Raw genomic sequence first — 19,990 nt, 5'->3', positions numbered from 1 at the left:
CGGACAGATTTTATGGGGGTAGTGACAATTTCATTCGGTTTAGGCAATCATGTAAATTGTACTTTAAGATGCGTCAATACTCTTCTGGGGATGAGTGTCAACGTGTGGGTATGATAATTTATTTGATTAAGGATGATGCACAGTCTTGGGCTTTTTCTCTGCATACCGGATTACCGTCCCTCCAGTTGGTAGATGAATGTTTTAGAGCCTTTGGTATTCTTTATGATGACCCTGATTGGATCTCACAGGCTAAGACCAAGTTACGTGGTTTGCGGCAGGGAGAACACTCCGCGGAGATCTATTGCTCTGAATTTAAGAGATAGGCTACGGATACGGAGTAGAATGATCCTGCTCTCCGTAGCCAGTTCTGTCAGGGTCTATCTGAGAGGCTGCAGGACGCGTTGGCCTTTCATGAAAAACCTGAGTCATTGGAAGCAGCCATGTTCCTCGCTGTACGTCTGGATGGACGCCTGAGGTGGAGATCTAAGGGTCCTCATCCTCAGGACGTACAGTCAAATAAGGTGGTGGCTTCCTTTGACACTTATGGTAAAGAGACACCTGTTGTTACTCCTTGTGAGGACCCTATGCAGTTGAGGGGAGCTACTCCTGAGACTGCTTATAAGAGCCCTGGTCATATGAAGTCTGTTTTTGTTGTGGAAAGAAGGGACATTTAGTGAATATTTGTCTGTACATTGAGCGTCAAGGTGTAAACAAAAAAAAAAACACTTAATCCCCAAATTACTATTAGTGGTGTGGGTGGGGAGCAAGAAAACTTACTTTTGTCATTTACTGGTAGTACCCGATTTCTCCTGTCTGCCGAGGTGCCGCTAGAGTCCAAAACTGTGGAAATCAAGGTATTTATCGACAGTGGAGCTGGGGTTAACTTGATTGATGGACAGTTTGTTCATATTAATGGGTTGACTACTGGTGCACTAGAGAGAAGCATTTCTGTCTTTGCAATTGATTCTGCACCTCTTACCCAAAAATGCCTGCTGCAGGTGGTAAATGACATTCATTTAAGAGTGGATGATTTCCATCAGGAATCTGTCTCGTGTTATGTGTTCTGGCTGCTCTGATGGTTTTGGGCTTACCATGGTTAAGCGAACATAACCCTACCATCGACTGGCAAGCGAGACAGATTCTCGATTGGAGTGATTTTTGCATGGACAACTGTCTTAATGCATCTTTCTCTGTGGTCACCTCTAAAACTGTACCTTTGTTCATTTCCGAATTTTCTCATGTGTTTTCCGAGAGTGGTAACCAGGAGTTACCCCCGCATCGGGCGTATGATTGTCCCGTAAATCTTATTCCTGGAGCTAAACTGCCCAAATCTCGGTTGTATAATCTTTCGGAGCCCAAAAGAAAGGCTATGCGAGAGTATATCACCGTGAGCTTGGCGAAGGGTCATATCAGACCATCCAAATCCCCAGTGGCTGCTGGATTGTTCTTTGTAAAGAAAAAAAAGATGGAACCCTTAGACAATGTCTGGACTTCCGTGAGCTCAACCGTATTTCCGTCCGTGATCCTTACCCCCTTCCTTTGATTTCGAATTTGTTTAGTCAGATTGTTAGTGCCAAGGTGTTCTCCAAATTGCATCTGAGGGGGGCATATAATCTGGTATGGATCAGGGAGGGGAATGAGTGGAAGACCGCATTTAATACCCCTGAGGGTGATTTTGAAAACCTGGTCATGCCTTTTGGGTTAAACAACGCTCCAGCGGTTTTTCAACACTTTATCAATGACATCTTTCATCATCTGGTGTGGAGATTTGTTGCTGTATATCTGGATGACATACAAATTTATTCTCCAGACATGAAGACTCATAAGGATCATGTGAGACAGGTGTTACAGATCCTAAGAGAGAATAAATTGTATGCAAAGATGGAAAAATGTGTTTTTGCTGTTCAGGAAGTGCAATTCCTTGGTTACCTGCTCTCAACCTCAAGTTTTTGTATGGATCCCGAGAAAGTCCGTGCGGTGTTGGACTGGGATTGACCCGAAAATCTGAAAGCGCTTATGCGGTTTTTGGGATTCACCAACTACTACCGTAAATTCATCTTGAACTATTCAAATGTGGTTAAACCTTTAACAGACATGACTAGGAAGGGGGGCGGGGCGATTTCTCTGTTTGGTCTGAGGCAGCATCACAAGCCTTCTCTGCTGTGAAGGAATGTTTTGCTTCAGCCCCTAGTCTGGTGCAACCGGACGTGTCTCAGCCATTCATTGTAGATGTTAACGCATCCGAGGTAGGGGTGGCAGCAGTTTTGTCGCAAGGTCAGTCACCTAGTAAATAGCGCGCATGTGCTTTTTTCTCTTAAAAACTTTCGACTGTTGAAAGAAATTATGACGTGGGTAATAGGGAATTGCTGGCCATTAAGTTGGCTTTTGAAGAATGGCGCCATTGGTTGGAAGGAGCAATTCATTCTATTACTGTAATTACTGATCACAAAAATCTGGCTTACCTTGAGTCGGCTAAACGACTCAATCCAAGGCAGGCCAGATGGTCGCTGCTTTTCACCAGATTTAACTTCATTTCACCTACTGCCCTGGGGTTAAGAACGTCAAGGCGAATGCTTTGTAGCTTTGTAGCCAGCTTTCCTGGGGGGAGGGGGGGGGGGGGATTCTAAAGATCCTAGTCCTATTTTTTCTGAAGGGGTAGACATATCTGCCCTATCTCCAGATCTTGAGCTAAGGTGTTGGAGGCCCAAGAGGATGCTCCGGACTCTTGTTCTCCAGGGAGATTGTTTGTTCCTTCCGACTTACGTCATAAGGTATTTGAGGAACATCACTGTACTGTCTTGGTTTGACACCCTGGGAGTAGATCCACTGTCAATCTCACCTCGCACAGATTTTAGTGGCCGGGGCTGCGTAAGTGTGTTGTGGACTATGTGTCAGCCTGTTGTACCTGTGCTCGTGCTAAGGTGACACATACTCGGCCTTCTGGATCTCTTCTTCCGTTACCCATCCCGTCCAGACCTTGGAGGCATTTTTTGCGTTACGGACCAGAGGAGAGGATGTAGGTTCCAGTGGCCGATGTTAATGCAAATCGTCTGGTGAAGGCCTTGCACAGAGCCCATCCCGATAAGGTCGGTCCTGGGTGCCCGGAGGTCACCCGTAGAAGGGGGGTACTGTCACGGTCCCTTAGTTAACTGATGTCAGGAAATCAACGAGATTGGCTGAGCATGGAGGAATCTAACAGCCTCCTTGATTTCTCTTGATTCAGTGTTAATAGGATTAATGACCACTTCCCTTTTCTCAGCTGTTGCTCAGTGGAAATCACTGAGCTGGTGTGACATACTCTCTGGTGTTCCTGTTCTTCCATCTCTACAGAAGTTAAGTGTCGTGTTTGTTTGTATTTGTTATATTCCCTGTTGTTGTATCTGGGCCTGAAACAGAGACTTCCATTCGTCCATCTGGGGAGGAATGGGTTGTCTCTGGTCTTTTACTTATACTGCTTATCAATATTCCTACCTTTAAGGTCTATTCATATTGATAGTCAGGGCCCGGATTAGGGTTGTTTAGGAGGTGACCTGTTTCTTCCCTAGTTTCCAGGCCCAGTTACTGTTCCCCTCCCTCCTGTGGTCAGTGTCCCCCTCCCCCCCTCCACACACACACACACTGATCGTCACAGGAGAATTTTACTATCTAAAAATAATGGACTTCAGTAGGGGGAGGAAGTCGGCACTAAAGTGCCTAGGGCAGCATAAAATCTAAATATGGCCCTGTCTCCACAGCAGCAGCACAATGTAGTGTCAGACATCACACTGCTACTGTGAAGGGGGGACAATATCTGGGCATAGCTACTGTAAATGGGGCCCATATCTGGACATAACTATTGGGAAGTAGGCACATATCTGAGCATAACTACTAAGAAGGGGGACAATATCTGGGCATAGCTACTGTGAAGGGGGCACATATCTGGACATAACTACTGTGAAGTGGGCACATATCTGGACATAACTACTAAGAAGGGGGGACAATATCTGGGCATAGCTACTGTGAAGGGTGCACATACCTGGACATAACTACTGTGAAGGGGGCACATATCTGACCGAAACTACTGTGAAATGGGCACATATCTGGGCATAACTGCTGTTAGAGGCACATATCTGGCATAGCTACTGTAAAGGGGGGCACAGGCAACTACTGTGAAGGGGGCACATATCTGGACATAACTATTATGAAAGGGGCACATATCTGGCATAGCTACTGTAAAGGGGGCACATATTTGGGCATAGCTACTGTGAAGAGGGCACATATCTGGGTATAGCTACTGTGAAGGGGGCACATATCTGGGCATAGATACTGTGAAGGGGCACATATCTGGGCATAACTGCTGTGAAGGGGCATCTCTGGGCATAACTACTGTGAAATCAGCACAGATATTGGCATAACTGCTGTGAAGGGGCGCATATCTGGGCATAAGTGCTGTGAAGAGGGCACATATCTGGGCATAAGTGCTGTGAAGAGGGCACATATATGGGCATAACTGCTGTGAAGTGGGCATCTCTGGGCATAACTACTGTTAAGGGGGTGCATCTGGGCATAGCTACTGTGAAGGGGCACAGTGTGGGCATTGCTACGATGTGCAGGTACAAAGGGGGAAGAGTTACTAATAACTATTAATGTGGGGGCATTAAGGGGACTGGTTGTGTATAGTTATGCTTTGGGCAGAGTTAGAGGCGTGGCCTAGTATGAAAAAAAATATATATATATACATATTGTAAACATATTGACCCATATTAACAAGTAGTGATAAGTCCATAGGCAATATTCGTTTTTGCAATATTTTGGAAAATTTTTGCATAATATTCGCAATAAATTTGCAAATTCTATAATTCGTGATCTCGTCATTATTTTCGCGATTGCGCAAATCGGCAGTAATGATGCGCATATTTTTTGCGCAATACATGCAACCACATTTTATCGGGTCTGAGTAGATATTAATGATTGGTGCACATTGTTGTGACATCACAGCACTATGTCTGTAGCATGTATGTATGGACAGAAGAGAAACAATAATTCCTATCACACTACCTAACACCCTGAACATCAGCTGCACTATATTACTATCTAACCTACACTGACTATCTACCACTATCTATCTGTATTATATATATATGAGCTAACTAACTATCTAATGTAATTGGATAAGGAATAGGATCCAGATGAAAGCACAGAGCACAGCAATGACACTGCTCTCTCTCAGAAATGCAAAAACAAACTACAGAAAATGGCTGCTGGGGAGTTTCTTTTATAGTAAGGGGTAGGCAACTTTCCTATTGGTTGCTAGGGATGTTGCTAAGCTCAGACAAAGACATTGCAGCCTTTTCATTGGCCCACAAGCAATAAGGGAGGTTACTGATGAAAAAAAATCTAAAATATTCTAGATTTTTGCGAATTCTCGAAGTCCCGATATTCGTGAAAAAAAATTGTGATTAGAATATTCGCGATCAACACTATTAACAAGTTTTTTATTTGTGCATATATGTTTATATTTGAATGTATGGTTTGGGGTGGGTGGGGCAGGTAAATTTTTTGCACAGGAGCCATCTGCTGTCTGTGTCCTCCCCTGGCATGAGATAAAGTATTTTTTCTATGCAACACTGTCCTATTGTCGTCATGGCCTTAGGCTCCATTCACACGTTCGTAATAATGGGTGTGCATCTGTAACATCCCAGAGTATGTCACTAAAACTCTGTCACCCAGCTTCATGATGTTAAAGTGTAGATGTGTTGTCACTCTGTGTAACCTGACATTGCATTTATATTTTATGCCATTTCTATGTCTGTATTGAATGTATTTGCTGTAATTCCAAATGTACGCCAGCAGGTGGCAGCAATATGTAGACAGAATAAGGCCAGTTAGTATACCTAGACTGGAATATACCATTCCAGGCTAGCTTCCCCCATCTGAGGAGGAGTGGAATGATCCCACATCCTACTTCAGGGGGAGGAAAGAAAGTTCTAGGCAGTGTACCAGCCACCCCCTGTTGGGGTAGGCTGTGTGAATAGGAGCTCCCAGAAAACAGGGACCCCAACCAAGGATTCAGGCCTTTGCTGAGGCCCAGATCAACATTCCCAGCCTGAGTTCCTTACCTCAGCTGGATGAACAAAGAAAGCAGCAACTTCAGAACTACTAGATCTCCAGGAAGAAACCACCATTCCCTGCGAGCAGTCCTGTAAGTACAGATTCCAAATACAAGGAGAAGATAAGTACTTCCATAGCTAGTCAGGCCCAAACAAAGCAGACCATAGACCGAGCAGAAGACAGATACCTGCCAGATTCTTAAAGGCATATGTACTAGATGCAGAATATAAATATAATTCCTGCCACATATTGCCAATACCTGCTGGGACCCAAGACTCTTTGCTGTAACATTGTATGGATCTAAAGCTGCATAATATAACATCAAGTAAAGACAAGTTGGACCCTATTCTCTGTGTGGAATTCCATCATTCCTCCATTACTCCTATTTACAACACTCAATTTGTTGCATGTGAGCCAGGATACAGGAGTCCAGCCGTACTACAGGTAGGAGACACCGTTGACACAATACAGAGACAATATCCCCCTCTGGCATTCCTAACCTGGTACTTAAGCTATACCATCTTAAAGGGCCCTTCTACAGTACCTGCGCAAGCTGCAACTGGCATCACGAACTTAGTTACACCTAAATCTGACCCACTGCATAGCAGCTCCAATGACCCAGTGTCCTGCTCATTGCACATCCGTTACGCAAACTGCAGAACGGGTGCAGACCCATTCATTGTCTATGGGGACGGAATGGATGCGGAAAGCACACTATGTTCTCTCCGCATCCCCATTTCCGGAGCCCGCCACCGATCTTCCGGTCCGCGGCTCTGGAAAAAAAATAGAACATGTCCTATTCTTGTCCGCAATTGCGGACAAGAAAAGGCATTTCTATGGGGGTACCGGCCGTGTGTATTGTGGATCCGCAATTTGCGGATCCGCAATACACTACTGACGTGTAAATGGACCCTTAGAAAATATCTGTTGCTGGTATGTGATGATTTAGGAATGCTAACTGGTATTTATTTGGTATTAGAGATTGTAGAATTGATTGACCAGCTTTGAAATTTGTAGCCAACCATAGTACTTTGGAGAATAAATGCAGAAAAGAATATATTAATCTCTATATACTGTATACCAGGAAGTGTCATCATAACAGGGCCATGCAGGAGTGTACACCAATCTCATAGGGCCACATAGCAAAACTAAAGCGTGTATTAGACAGGCCGATCAGAAACGATTGTCGGGAAGGAAGCTTCCCCACCCGGCAATCGCTTGCAAGCTAGTGGAGGAGACAGCTGCTATTACATGCAGCAGTTTCTTCCGCAGAGAGGAGTGATCGCTATGCTATCGCTCATCCCCATACTGTTTAATGGTTTGCCGGCGACAGATCGCTATTAGACAGCATGATCTGCTGCCAGCAAGAGCTGATTTTATAGCATGCTTAGAAATAAGAATTAGGCTACTTTCACACTAGCGGCATCCTTCTCCGGCAGGCTGTTTCAGCAGGGGAACAGCCTGACGGATCCGTGCTGCCGCTAGTGCACCGTGCCGCCGAAACTCCGCTCCGGCCCCATTGACTATAATGGGGGCGGGCCGGAGGTTCGGCCGCAGCACGACAAACATGCCGAGAGGCGGACGGAATAAAACTACATGGCATTCATCGGGCAATCGGCAGCAGTATTACACTGCAAGATGATCACTAACGAGCGTTCATGTAAACACTCGTTTGTGATTATCAGCCGAAATATCAGCCAGTGTAATACAGCCTTTAGCATGGACCCCAGTCCACTCCCCAGTGAGATTTCTGGAAAGTAGAACAGGTATTTCATAAATATGGCACTCGTTCTGACCATCATATTACTCAATTCATTTACACCATACAACTGGCATAAATACGTTGATAAACTCCCTGCAAAGCTCTAAATCCCTGCTTCCCTTTATAACATTGGCTACCTGTAGCCACTACTAGGGGAGTTCATAGGAATTTGTACAGTTGCCACAGAAATAAATGTAAGCTGTAAAACACACTGTGAGAAAATTAGCAAACTGGTGTAAAGTTGAACAGGCTTAGTTGCCCATAGCAACCAATCATATTCCACCTTTTATTTTCCAAAAGAGCTGTAAAAAATGAAAAGTGGAATCTGATTGGTTGCTATGGGCAACTAAGCCAATTCTACTTTACACCAGTAGCAGCAGGCACCATGGGGTGCTATATGTATGGAGGTATTATGCTGCCCATAGGAAATAATTCCTATATACATACATCAAATTACATAAGGAACATGACAGAAAAACCTTAGCATACCTCTGTATGAAATCAGGAGCACAAAAAGTTTCAGTAGACTCCCTATGCACCTCTATGGGAGTTGTGTACAAGAGCCCTAATTTAAATAAGTCTTACATATTTACATATTTCCAAAATTCAAACGTAAAATGGTCTGCTTAAAGAGGTTGCCCCATCTCCTGAAGTTATGACAGCAGAATAGCTTGTTCTGCTATGCTGTTTGTGTAGCTCCCATCCACTACAGCAGGGGTGGGGAACCTTCTTGCTGCCAAGGGCCATTTGGGTATTTGTAACATCGTTCGCGGGCCATATAAATTTCTCAACTTGACTGCTATATTTGGTCAAACATATAATTGACTTAGGGGTATTTTTGCAGCACAAAATGGCGCCTGCACTATATGTAGCTTAAGGCTGACATGTCAGCCTGCATTTGTGGGAGGGGCGTAGGCGCACTTAAAAGGAGGCACGCCCTCTCCCCATTTGCGTGCGTTTTTTCGGTGCCTTCCCGCCTTTAAAGTCACGCCCTGTACTGCCGTGCTGCTCATCAGGTAAGTTGCTAAGGGTTACCCACCGATGCTCGCCGCTCGTTCCGGCTGCCAGGGTAAGTTAATTACTGTCTTACCGAACCCCCTCCCCGGCGTGCTTCTCCTCCTCCGCCCGGTACAATCACTACCCACCTTCTACTCCAGGTGGTGCGGCCGGCGCGATCCACGCTTCAGGCGCCGGCCTGTGCAGGTCACGTGGGACGCCGGGCAGCGCCTCCGTTGCCTTGGCAACGGAGCCTGCGTCCTGGCCTGCGTCTCGTGTCGGGCTCCCTCTCTCGGCTCCGGGCGCCGCAGCAGCCTGCCCTCTTTGCTGGTCCGGCCCTGTCACCCAGGGGTCGGGTCCGTCCGGAGCCAGGGCCGCACCAGGGGTGCCGCTTCCACTCCGCCGCAGCTGCTGGCCGGCGGCCGGCGGTTGTTAGTTTTTAATAAAGTTATTTAAAAAAAAAAAAGGGTGTTCTCACATATAAATGCTCGGTGCACATGTGAACAGCATAATTAAAACTCAATTAATAGCAAAATACAAAACATGAGTGATATAGTTGCTATAATAGTAAAACTACATGATCCAGATAAACAATCCCCTAAAAATCATCATCGCCATCATCCTATATGATAAAATCTCTGTGTGACGATTTTAAGCGCGTATGCGCGGCGTGCTGGCCAATCGGCACACACACTTTGACACCGCCATGTGCGTGTTGCAGCAGTCTCTGTGAGTGGAGGTGAGAGGGCACATCCATCCCTATGTGCCCTCCTCTGTCATCCTGAGCTGCAGGCAGCTGATGCAGGGAAACTTCCCCGCCCCCTTCCTCCCCCTATTACTCTGACTGCATCTGTACACTCCGGCCATGAAAAAAAAAAAAAAAAAAAAAAAAGTTCAATTTAAACACTTTGCACTACAGAGATAATCACTCCACAAGTTAACTCTTCACACCGCACGGTAGCAATTCACGCTACCCTCCACGTCAGGTCCTACAAACACAGGTCATCCACAGCCCACCAGAGTATTCCGTCAGATCACAGGGACATATAAGGATCCCTGGGTCATGGGTCGGTAAATGGCGCAGTGTATGGACTGCTACGGGCCCCCCCCCCCTCATGATACTGATTATTGTTGCAGACCCTGGGTACTCTGCCGTGCTAGCCACATATCGTCAGCCAAGGGTTCTCAAACAGGTCCGCCCGTGTCGACCGCCGCCTATTCCACTCTGCTACATCTGCGGACGTTTTCGGTAAATACTTATTTTTCAGTCACCGTATCTGTCACCAGTCACACTGCAGGTTCGCTTCAATGTCATCCCACCATGTTCGTTGCCAGGTTTTTTCTTTATGTTTCACGTATGTCATATCATGCTCTACCATGTCTGTGGCCTGTTCCGTGTCAGGCTTACGTATTATTTATCACCATCTGTTGCCCATGACGCCACGGGCTTACGTTTTTTCCATACCATATCTGTTGCCGGTCACGCTTCAGGCTTACGTATTATTTGCCGTCGGTGCCTGTTACGTTTCAGGGTTACGTTTCTAATATATCATGTCTGTTGCCTGTTACCTTTCAGGCTTACGTTTCTAATATATCATGACTGTTGCCTGTTACGTTTCGGGCTTACGTTTTTCTTTTTCTGTTGCCAGTTACGTTTCTGGCTTACGTTTCTAATATATCATGTCTGTTGCCTGTTACGTTTCGGGCTTACGTTTTTCGTTTTCTGTTGCCGGTTACGTTTCCGGCTTACGTTTCTAATATTTCATGTTGTCTGTTACGTTTCAGGCTTACGTTTTTCTTTTATTTTGTCGCCTGTTACGTTTCAGGCTTACGTATCCACTGTACCACGTCTGTTGCCTGTCACGTTGTCAGGCTTACGTTTCTCTTGTGTATTTATTTCCCGTTACGCTTCAGGTTTACGTTTTTATCCATTACCGGTTACAGGCCAGGTTCACGCTGTTAATTACTATTCTCTGTCGCTGTCACTTTTTATTTCCAGATTCGATCAATATTATTTTTCTACGGTACGACCCCAGGTTTGGTGTTCTTTTCCATGTTTAAACCCCCTGTCGGTAGCCACGTCCTCGTAGCTCTTACGCCTTTTCACGCCTTAGTCTGGTAAGGTCCTCCACAGTAGTACCCCTTTTCACAGCTCTAGGCACTCGCCCGCCCTAGTTTTTCTTTTACCACCATTCACGGCTCGGGTGTCGTCCTCCTATCATACGGGGCCTCCAGCTCAGCTATTAATTTTTGTTTATCACCTCGCAGCCACAGTATGTCGCATATTTCCAACATCGAGGAAGCCCTATCCATCCCTGAGACACCCGCATCCGAGCGGCCCAGCTCCTCATCACTAAGGAGTTGGACAATCGCGAAGCTGATCGCGGAGCTCAACAGGAGAGGATCCAACACCCCGCTTCCGCCTGGAAAGCAGAATTATTTAGACTACTCGTGGCTGAACCAGCAGCCCCGGACTTGGAGCAAGTCTCCATGTCCACTTTGCAAGTGTCCCTGACACAATTACATGCCATGATGAACACCATTGCCTCCTCAGTCTCGGATGTGCAGTCCAGACTCCTGGCCGTTTAGTCCCACCAGGGGCTGGCATCCGAGCGTGCCGCCTCACCTTTGCCTGTAGCCTCCACGGCAGGGCTCGTTCCCCCAGGCAGTGGCGTCTCTAGCTTTCAAATTTTGGGGGGGCACACTGGGGGCCAGGACAAAAGTAGGGGGGGCAGCTATAACGATACATTTACACAAGTACGCTTAGAAATGCTGCGATACTTTACCCAATACCTAAAACCGCAACAGGTCGCTATTAGACAGCATGATCTGCTGCCAGCAAGAGCTGATTTTATAGCATGCTTAGAAATAAGAATTAGGCTACTTTCACACTAGCGGCATCCTTCTCCGGCAGGCTGTTTCAGCAGGGGAACAGCCTGACGGATCCGTGCTGCCGCTAGTGCACCGTGCCGCCGAAACTCCGCTCCGGCCCCATTGACTATAATGGGGGCGGGCCGGAGGTTCGGCCGCAGCACGACAAACATGCCGAGAGGCGGACGGAATAAAACTACATGGCATTCATCGGGCAATCGGCAGCAGTATTACACTGCAAGATGATCACTAACGAGCGTTCATGTAAACACTCGTTTGTGATTATCAGCCGAAATATCAGCCAGTGTAATACAGCCTTTAGCATGGACCCCAGTCCACTCCCCAGTGAGATTTCTGGAAAGTAGAACAGGTATTTCATAAATATGGCACTCGTTCTGACCATCATATTACTCAATTCATTTACACCATACAACTGGCATAAATACGTTGATAAACTCCCTGCAAAGCTCTAAATCCCTGCTTCCCTTTATAACATTGGCTACCTGTAGCCACTACTAGGGGAGTTCATAGGAATTTGTACAGTTGCCACAGAAATAAATGTAAGCTGTAAAACACACTGTGAGAAAATTAGCAAACTGGTGTAAAGTTGAACAGGCTTAGTTGCCCATAGCAACCAATCATATTCCACCTTTTATTTTCCAAAAGAGCTGTAAAAAATGAAAAGTGGAATCTGATTGGTTGCTATGGGCAACTAAGCCAATTCTACTTTACACCAGTAGCAGCAGGCACCATGGGGTGCTATATGTATGGAGGTATTATGCTGCCCATAGGAAATAATTCCTATATACATACATCAAATTACATAAGGAACATGACAGAAAAACCTTAGCATACCTCTGTATGAAATCAGGAGCACAAAAAGTTTCAGTAGACTCCCTATGCACCTCTATGGGAGTTGTGTACAAGAGCCCTAATTTAAATAAGTCTTACATATTTACATATTTCCAAAATTCAAACGTAAAATGGTCTGCTTAAAGAGGTTGCCCCATCTCCTGAAGTTATGACAGCAGAATAGCTTGTTCTGCTATGCTGTTTGTGTAGCTCCCCTCCACTACAGCAGGGGTGGGGAACCTTCTTGCTGCCAAGGGCCATTTGGGTATTTGTAACATCGTTCGCGGGCCATATAAATTTCTCAACTTGACTGCTATATTTGGTCAAACATATAATTGACTTAGGGGTATTTTTGCAGCACAAAATGGCGCCTGCACTATATGTAGCTTAAGACTGACATGTCAGCCTGCATTTGTGGGAGGGGCGTAGGCGCACTTAAAAGGAGGCACGCCCTCTCCCCATTTGCGTGCGTTTTTTCGGTGCCTTCCCGCCTTTAAAGTCACGCCCTGTACTGCCGTGCTGCTCATCAGGTAAGTTGCTAAGGGTTACCCACCGATGCTCGCCGCTCGTTCCGGCTGCCAGGGTAAGTTAATTACTGTCTTACCGAACCCCCTCCCCGGCGTGCTTCTCCTCCTCCGCCCGGTACAATCACTACCCACCTTCTACTCCAGGTGGTGCGGCCGGCGCGATCCACGCTTCAGGCGCCGGCCTGTGCAGGTCACGTGGGACGCCGGGCAGCGCCTCCGTTGCCTTGGCAACGGAGCCTGCGTCCTGGCCTGCGTCTCGTGTCGGGCTCCCTCTCTCGGCTCCGGGCGCCGCAGCAGCCTGCCCTCTTTGCTGGTCCGGCCCTGTCACCCAGGGGTCGGGTCCGTCCGGAGCCAGGGCCGCACCAGGGGTGCCGCTTCCACTCCGCCGCAGCTGCTGGAGTTTTCTTTTATTTTGTCGCCTGTTACGTTTCAGGCTTACGTATCCACTGTACCACGTCTGTTGCCTGTCACGTTGTCAGGCTTACGTTTCTCTTGTGTATTTATTTCCCGTTACGCTTCAGGTTTACGTTTTTATCCATTACCGGTTACAGGCCAGGTTCACGCTGTTAATTACTATTCTCTGTCGCTGTCACTTTTTATTTCCAGATTCGATCAATATTATTTTTCTACGGTACGACCCCAGGTTTGGTGTTCTTTTCCATGTTTAAACCCCCTGTCGGTAGCCACGTCCTCGTAGCTCTTACGCCTTTTCACGCCTTAGTCTGGTAAGGTCCTCCACAGTAGTACCCCTTTTCACAGCTCTAGGCACTCGCCCGCCCTAGTTTTTCTTTTACCACCATTCACGGCTCGGGTGTCGTCCTCCTATCATACGGGGCCTCCAGCTCAGCTATTAATTTTTGTTTATCACCTCGCAGCCACAGTATGTCGCATATTTCCAACATCGAGGAAGCCCTATCCATCCCTGAGACACCCGCATCCGAGCGGCCCAGCTCCTCATCACTAAGGAGTTGGACAATCGCGAAGCTGATCGCGGAGCTCAACAGGAGAGGATCCAACACCCCGCTTCCGCCTGGAAAGCAGAATTATTTAGACTACTCGTGGCTGAACCAGCAGCCCCGGACTTGGAGCAAGTCTCCATGTCCACTTTGCAAGTGTCCCTGACACAATTACATGCCATGATGAACACCATTGCCTCCTCAGTCTCGGATGTGCAGTCCAGACTCCTGGCCGTTTAGTCCCACCAGGGGCTGGCATCCGAGCGTGCCGCCTCACCTTTGCCTGTAGCCTCCACGGCAGGGCTCGTTCCCCCAGGCAGTGGCGTCTCTAGCTTTCAAATTTTGGGGGGGCACACTGGGGGCCAGGACAAAAGTAGGGGGGGCAGCTATAACGATACATTTACACAAGTACGCTTAGAAATGCTGCGATACTTTACCCAATACCTAAAACCGCAACAGGGAAGAAAAGTCATGCTGTCTGTGGTTTAAAAAAAAAATATAAAAATCACTCCGATTTCAACATGTCCTAGCTGCCTGTGGATGACACTTTTATAGGGAGGGGGATCTGTGGATGACACTGCTATGGGGGGGGGGATCTGTGGATGACACATACCGTATATAGCATCTTATGCTATATGTGTCATCCACAGATCCACCCCATGACAGGGTCATCCCCATTTCCCCCTCTATAACAGTGTCATCCACAGATCCCCCTCTCTATAACAGTGTCATCCACAGATCTCCCTCCCCGCCGCTCACAGGAGTGTACATTTGACATTTCTAAACTGTAATCCATATCCTGCAGTAACTAACTTTAAATCCGGATTCAAGGGCCGCTCATCTCTACTAGTACTTTAACCTTACACCACTCGGCTAGCTTCGGTAACAGGGCCAGGCTACAGCCTTCAGGTACTGCCTGTTAGTTGTTACCGAGCGAGTGCTGATTTCTGCAGGTCAGAGGATACGATTACAGTTTAGAAGAAATGTACACTCCTGTGAGCGGTCCAGTGGTGGATCCAGAGCCTGGTCTCGGGAGCAGCACTTCCAGATTATTTTCTGTCCACCGCCACAGAACAAGGGTGCTTATAGAACAGACTCCACAGTGTAGATGTATACTGTATATTGTGTGGCACAGTGTAGCGGTATACTGTATATTGTGTGGCACTGTGTAGAGGTATACTGTATATTGTGTGGCACAGTGTAGAGGTATACTGTATATTGTGTGGCACAGTGTAGCGGTATACTGTATATTGTGTGGCACAGTGTAGAGGTATACTGTACATTGTGTGGCACAGTGTAGCGGTATACTGTACATTGTGTGGCACAGTGTAGGCTATATGTGTATAACAAACATATTTCACATGAAAACTAACAATTACTTGGCTTGGCCCTTGGGGATCCCGGACGCCACTTCACCACATTTGCTGGGGGCTCGGCGGAGCTGATGTTCTGTTTCATCCTAATGAGAAAGATTTCATAATAAGGATTTGGAGAAGGGGCAGAGGGATAGCAGAGCAGGGAGAGGCTGGTGCTGCTACTAGGGGGTCATACCGTGGGGGAGTAATAAAGCCCACCATAATGCCCCCCCAGTAGAAATAATTCTCCTTATAATGTGACAGTGCAAAAAATACCCCCCTGTAATGCCCCAAGTTGAGCTAATGTCCCCATAATGGGCCAGTGTAAAATACCACTATATAGTGCCCCCAGTAAATGCCCCCATAGTGCTCCTCTCCCCCTTCCCTCCTAGTGCCCCCCATAATGTACCAGTATAAAATGCCCCATATATAGTGCCCCAGTAGATGCCCTCAGTGTCCCCCATAATTTGCAAGTATAAAATACCCCTTCTTAGTGCCCCCGTAGATGACTCCATAGTACTCCTCTCCCCCCTTCCCCATAGTACACACCATAATGTGTCCCAGTATAAAATGCTACTGTACAGAGCCCCCCATATAAAATACCCCTTCTTTGTGGCCTCAGTAGATGCCCCTATAGTGCCCACCAATAACGTGCCAGTAAGAAGTGCCCCCATCACGTGCCAATAACAAGAGCCCCCCATCACGTGCCAGTAACAAGAGCCCCCCATCACATGCCAGTAATAAGCCCCCCCATCACGTGCCAGTAACAAGAGCCCCCCATCACGTGCCAGTAACAAGACCCCTCCATCATGTGCCAGTAATAAGCTGCCCCCCCAATGTGCCAGTAATAAGCTGCCCCCCAATGTGCCAGTAATAAGCTGCCCCCCCAATGTGCCAGTAATAAGCTGCCCCCCCAATGTGCCAGTATAAGCTACCCCCCCAATGTGCCAATAATAAGCTGCCCCCCCAATATGCCAGTAATAAGCTGCCCCCCCCAATGTGATGTGCCAGTAATAAGCTGCCCCCCCCAATGTGCCAGTAATAAGCTGCCCCCCCAATGTGCCAGTAATAAGCTGCCCCCCCCCAATGTGCCAAGAATAGGCTGCCCCCCCAATGTGCCAAGAATAAGATGCGCCCCCCAATGTGCCAAGAATAAGCTGCCCCCCCCCAATGTGCCAAGAATAAGCTGCCCCCCACAATGTGCCAAGAATAAGCTGCCCCCCCAATGTGCCAAGAATAAGCTGCCCCCCCCAATGTGCCAAGAATAAGCTGCCCCCCCCAATGTGCCAAGAATAAGCTGCCTCCCCCCCAATGTGCCAAGAATAAGCTGCCTCCCCCCCAATGTGCCAAGAATAAGCTGCCCCCCCCAATGTGCCAAGAATAAGCTGCCCCCCCCCAATGTGCCAAGAATAAGCTGCCCCCCCAATGTGCCAAGAATAAGCTGCCTCCCCCCCCAATGTGCCAAGAATAAGCTGCCTCCCCCCCCCCAATGTGCCAAGAATAAGCTGCCCCCCCCCCCCCCAATGTGGCAATAACACTGTTGTAAAAAAAAAATCATACTTACCTCTATGTCAGCGATGCGATGCAGGCCTCTTCTTCCGGCCTGTGTCCCGCGCTGTATGGCTCCGCCTGCGGCCTCTGATAGGCTGCAGGCACTAGGCCGGCAGCCTATCAGAGAAAGGGGAAGGGACACGCCTCTCCCTCCCCTGCCTCAGCACACAGGCCGGCAGATGAATATGGAGATGAGCGCAATGGAAGCGCTCCTCTCCCTGGCTGTGCCCGACTGCGGCGGCTAACTTAGGGGGGCACGGGCATTTTAGTTGGGGGGGCACAGCATGATGTAGGGGGGGCCGTGGCCCCCTCTGGCCCCCCCTGGCGACGCCACTGCCCCCAGGTAGGGTCCTTTGCGCACCCGAGGTAGCTCCAGACCACTTTATCCCCAGCAATATCAAGAAGGATATTTTAGAGGGCAAGGACGTCAATCTGGTGTCCATCCTGATAGCTACCCATGACACGGTAGAGAGCAAGACCATTGCTTGCGGCGACATGTCCATCGTCCTCAAAGCTAGGGATCCCTGCCTCAACAGGAAGCTAACCATCACTGAGTTTGTCCTCGCGTTTAGCTTATTCAGGGACGTCATCTGCTCCGTCCACCCTGAAAGGCCGGAGGAGTTGGACACATACCTTTACAGGGTCACGGACTTGGGCCACAAGTACGGTGGGCAGGCTTTCTATGATTACCATCGCTCCTTTTCAGCAAAAGCCGCCGCCTCACTGGTCCAATTCCAGCACCTCACGAACTGGGCGTCCATGGACATGGAGCTTTTCTGCCGACATTTCGCGGGCCTCAGGGCCCCGGCATGTGCGTCATGCCAGTCCATCACTCACTCCGCTGATTGGTGCCCCAACTCAGGTCCCTCCACATCCCAGGGCAGATCCCTTCGTAGTAGCTCCGGGCCCTCCAACGGCCTGGCTCAACCACGGACAAACTAGGTCGGCCAATAGTTTTCCTGGGCAACAGCCAGGTATGTAATAATTTTAATCAGGAGGCTTGTTACTACAACAAGTGCAGGGCCCTTCACGTCTGCGCAGGCTGTTTCAGGGCTCACCCGCAGACGGCGTGTCCGCAAAGAGCAAGGCCATCCTGACTAAGCAGGGTCAACGTGGTTCTGCTAGAATCCCTGTTGCGCGAGCATCACAGCCCTCAATGGGTGCAGTTCTTGATTTCCGGGTTCACCATCGGGTTCCACACGGGTTTGGTAGCTCTCCCACAAACTTCTTGGGAAGGACCCAATCTGCTGTCCGCAATCAGGGATCCCGAGCCGGTGGGGACTCTGATCAGGTCAGAATTGGAGAAGGGGTTTCTCATCGGCCCCTTTCCCTTCATACCATTCAACCTCTGGAGGATTAACCCCATTGGTATTGTGTCCAAGCAGTTCACAAATAAAAAACGTCTAATCTATGACTTGTCGGCACCTCATGGCTCCAGCTCACCCAGTCTCAACTCCTTAGTGCCATCCGAGGAGTTCTCCATGAGTTACGCCACCATAGACGAGGCCATCCAACTGATCCTCCAAGTAGGTCGGGGGGCATGGTTGGCCAAGGCGGATATCGCCGACGCCTTTAAATTGCTGCCCATTCATCCACAGCTTTGGAGGTTCTATGGCATCAAGTGGCAAGACCAGTATTTCTTTGCCAATCGCCTGACGTTCGGGTCCAAGAGCAGTCCCTGGCTGTTCGACCAGTTCGCTCAGGCATTGCATTGGATCCTGGTCAACCACTGCGATTGCCCTATGGTCATCCATTACTTGGATGACTTTCTTATCATCGAAAGCCCAGACCGCCAGCCTTGTAAACTCCAGGCTCTGCTGCTACTGTTCGGCCGGCTCAATGTTCCGGTGGCAGCTTCAAAAACCGAAGGCCCCGCGACGGTAATTACCTTCCTGGGCATAATATTAGACACAGGGAAGATGGAGGCCAGGTTGCCAGCCGAAAAGTTGGCAAAAATCAAGGAGGCCATCTCAACAGCAGCAGGCAGCAGGACGTGCACCAAGGTCGAGTTGCAGTCCCTTCTAGGCATGCTCAACTTTGCCACCAAAGTCATGCCCCAGGGCAGGGCCTTCATGTCCAGGCTCCTCCGGTTACTCCCCTCAGCCCCAGAGCAAGACAGCCTCATCACTTTAGACGCCCAGGCTATGGTCGATCTGGCCATGTGGGAGGACTTCCTGGCTTCTTGGAACGGAGTCTCTTTGTTTGTTTCTCAGCTGGGGCCAGCTTCCACCTTGATTTTTTCGGACGCCGCCGCCTCCGGGGGTTTCGCGGCGATCTGTGGAAATCAATGGTTCGCGGGCCCCTGGCCACCCGAGGTTTCAACAGCCAGAGGCGCTTTACAATCATCCCCGTTGCTGGAATTCTATCCAGTCCTAGCGGCAGCCCAGGTGTGGGGCAGCCAGTGGGCCAACTCTTCCGTGGCGTTCGTTACTGACAACCAGACAGTGGTGGACATTATCACCAAGGGCAGGTCTCAGTCACCCCAGATAATGTCATTTGTCCGCAGGCTGGTCTGGCTCTAGCTGGAGTACAACTTCCATGTGGCATGCAGGCACATTCAGGGAGTTCATAATGTGGCCGCAGACGCCTTGTCCCGCTTTAATTTCAAAACTTTCTTTCAGGTCATGCCAGAGGCAGACCGCGTGGGGCTACCTCCTCCGATGTACCAATTTCTAGTGATGGATTAAACCTTTTCATTGATTCAGCAAAATCCTTGATGCAGAAGTCTTTATCTCATAACACTGCCAGGAACTACAGGTCCGCCTGGAACACTTTCAACAGGTTCAGGGGCCTACATCCAAGACAAGACACTGACAAGACCACGTACATCACAGCTTTCATAGCCTACTGTCATATTGATCTCAAGCTATCCTTCAATACCATTAAATTGTATTTGGCCGGAGTCCAAGTAGGTCGGTTTTCCTATCCCAAGCAGTCAGGGCAACCCTTAGGGGTGTTCAGAAAAGTAGTCATGCAGCCATCCCGAGCAGGCAGTCCGTGTCTGGGGAATTATTTAGAAAGCTCTCAACC

This window comes from Bufo bufo, chromosome 2 (genome assembly GCF_905171765.1).
Source record: "Bufo bufo chromosome 2, aBufBuf1.1, whole genome shotgun sequence".
Classification (NCBI taxonomy): Eukaryota; Metazoa; Chordata; class Amphibia; order Anura; family Bufonidae; genus Bufo; species Bufo bufo.
Note: the sequence above shows the minus strand (reverse complement) of the source record.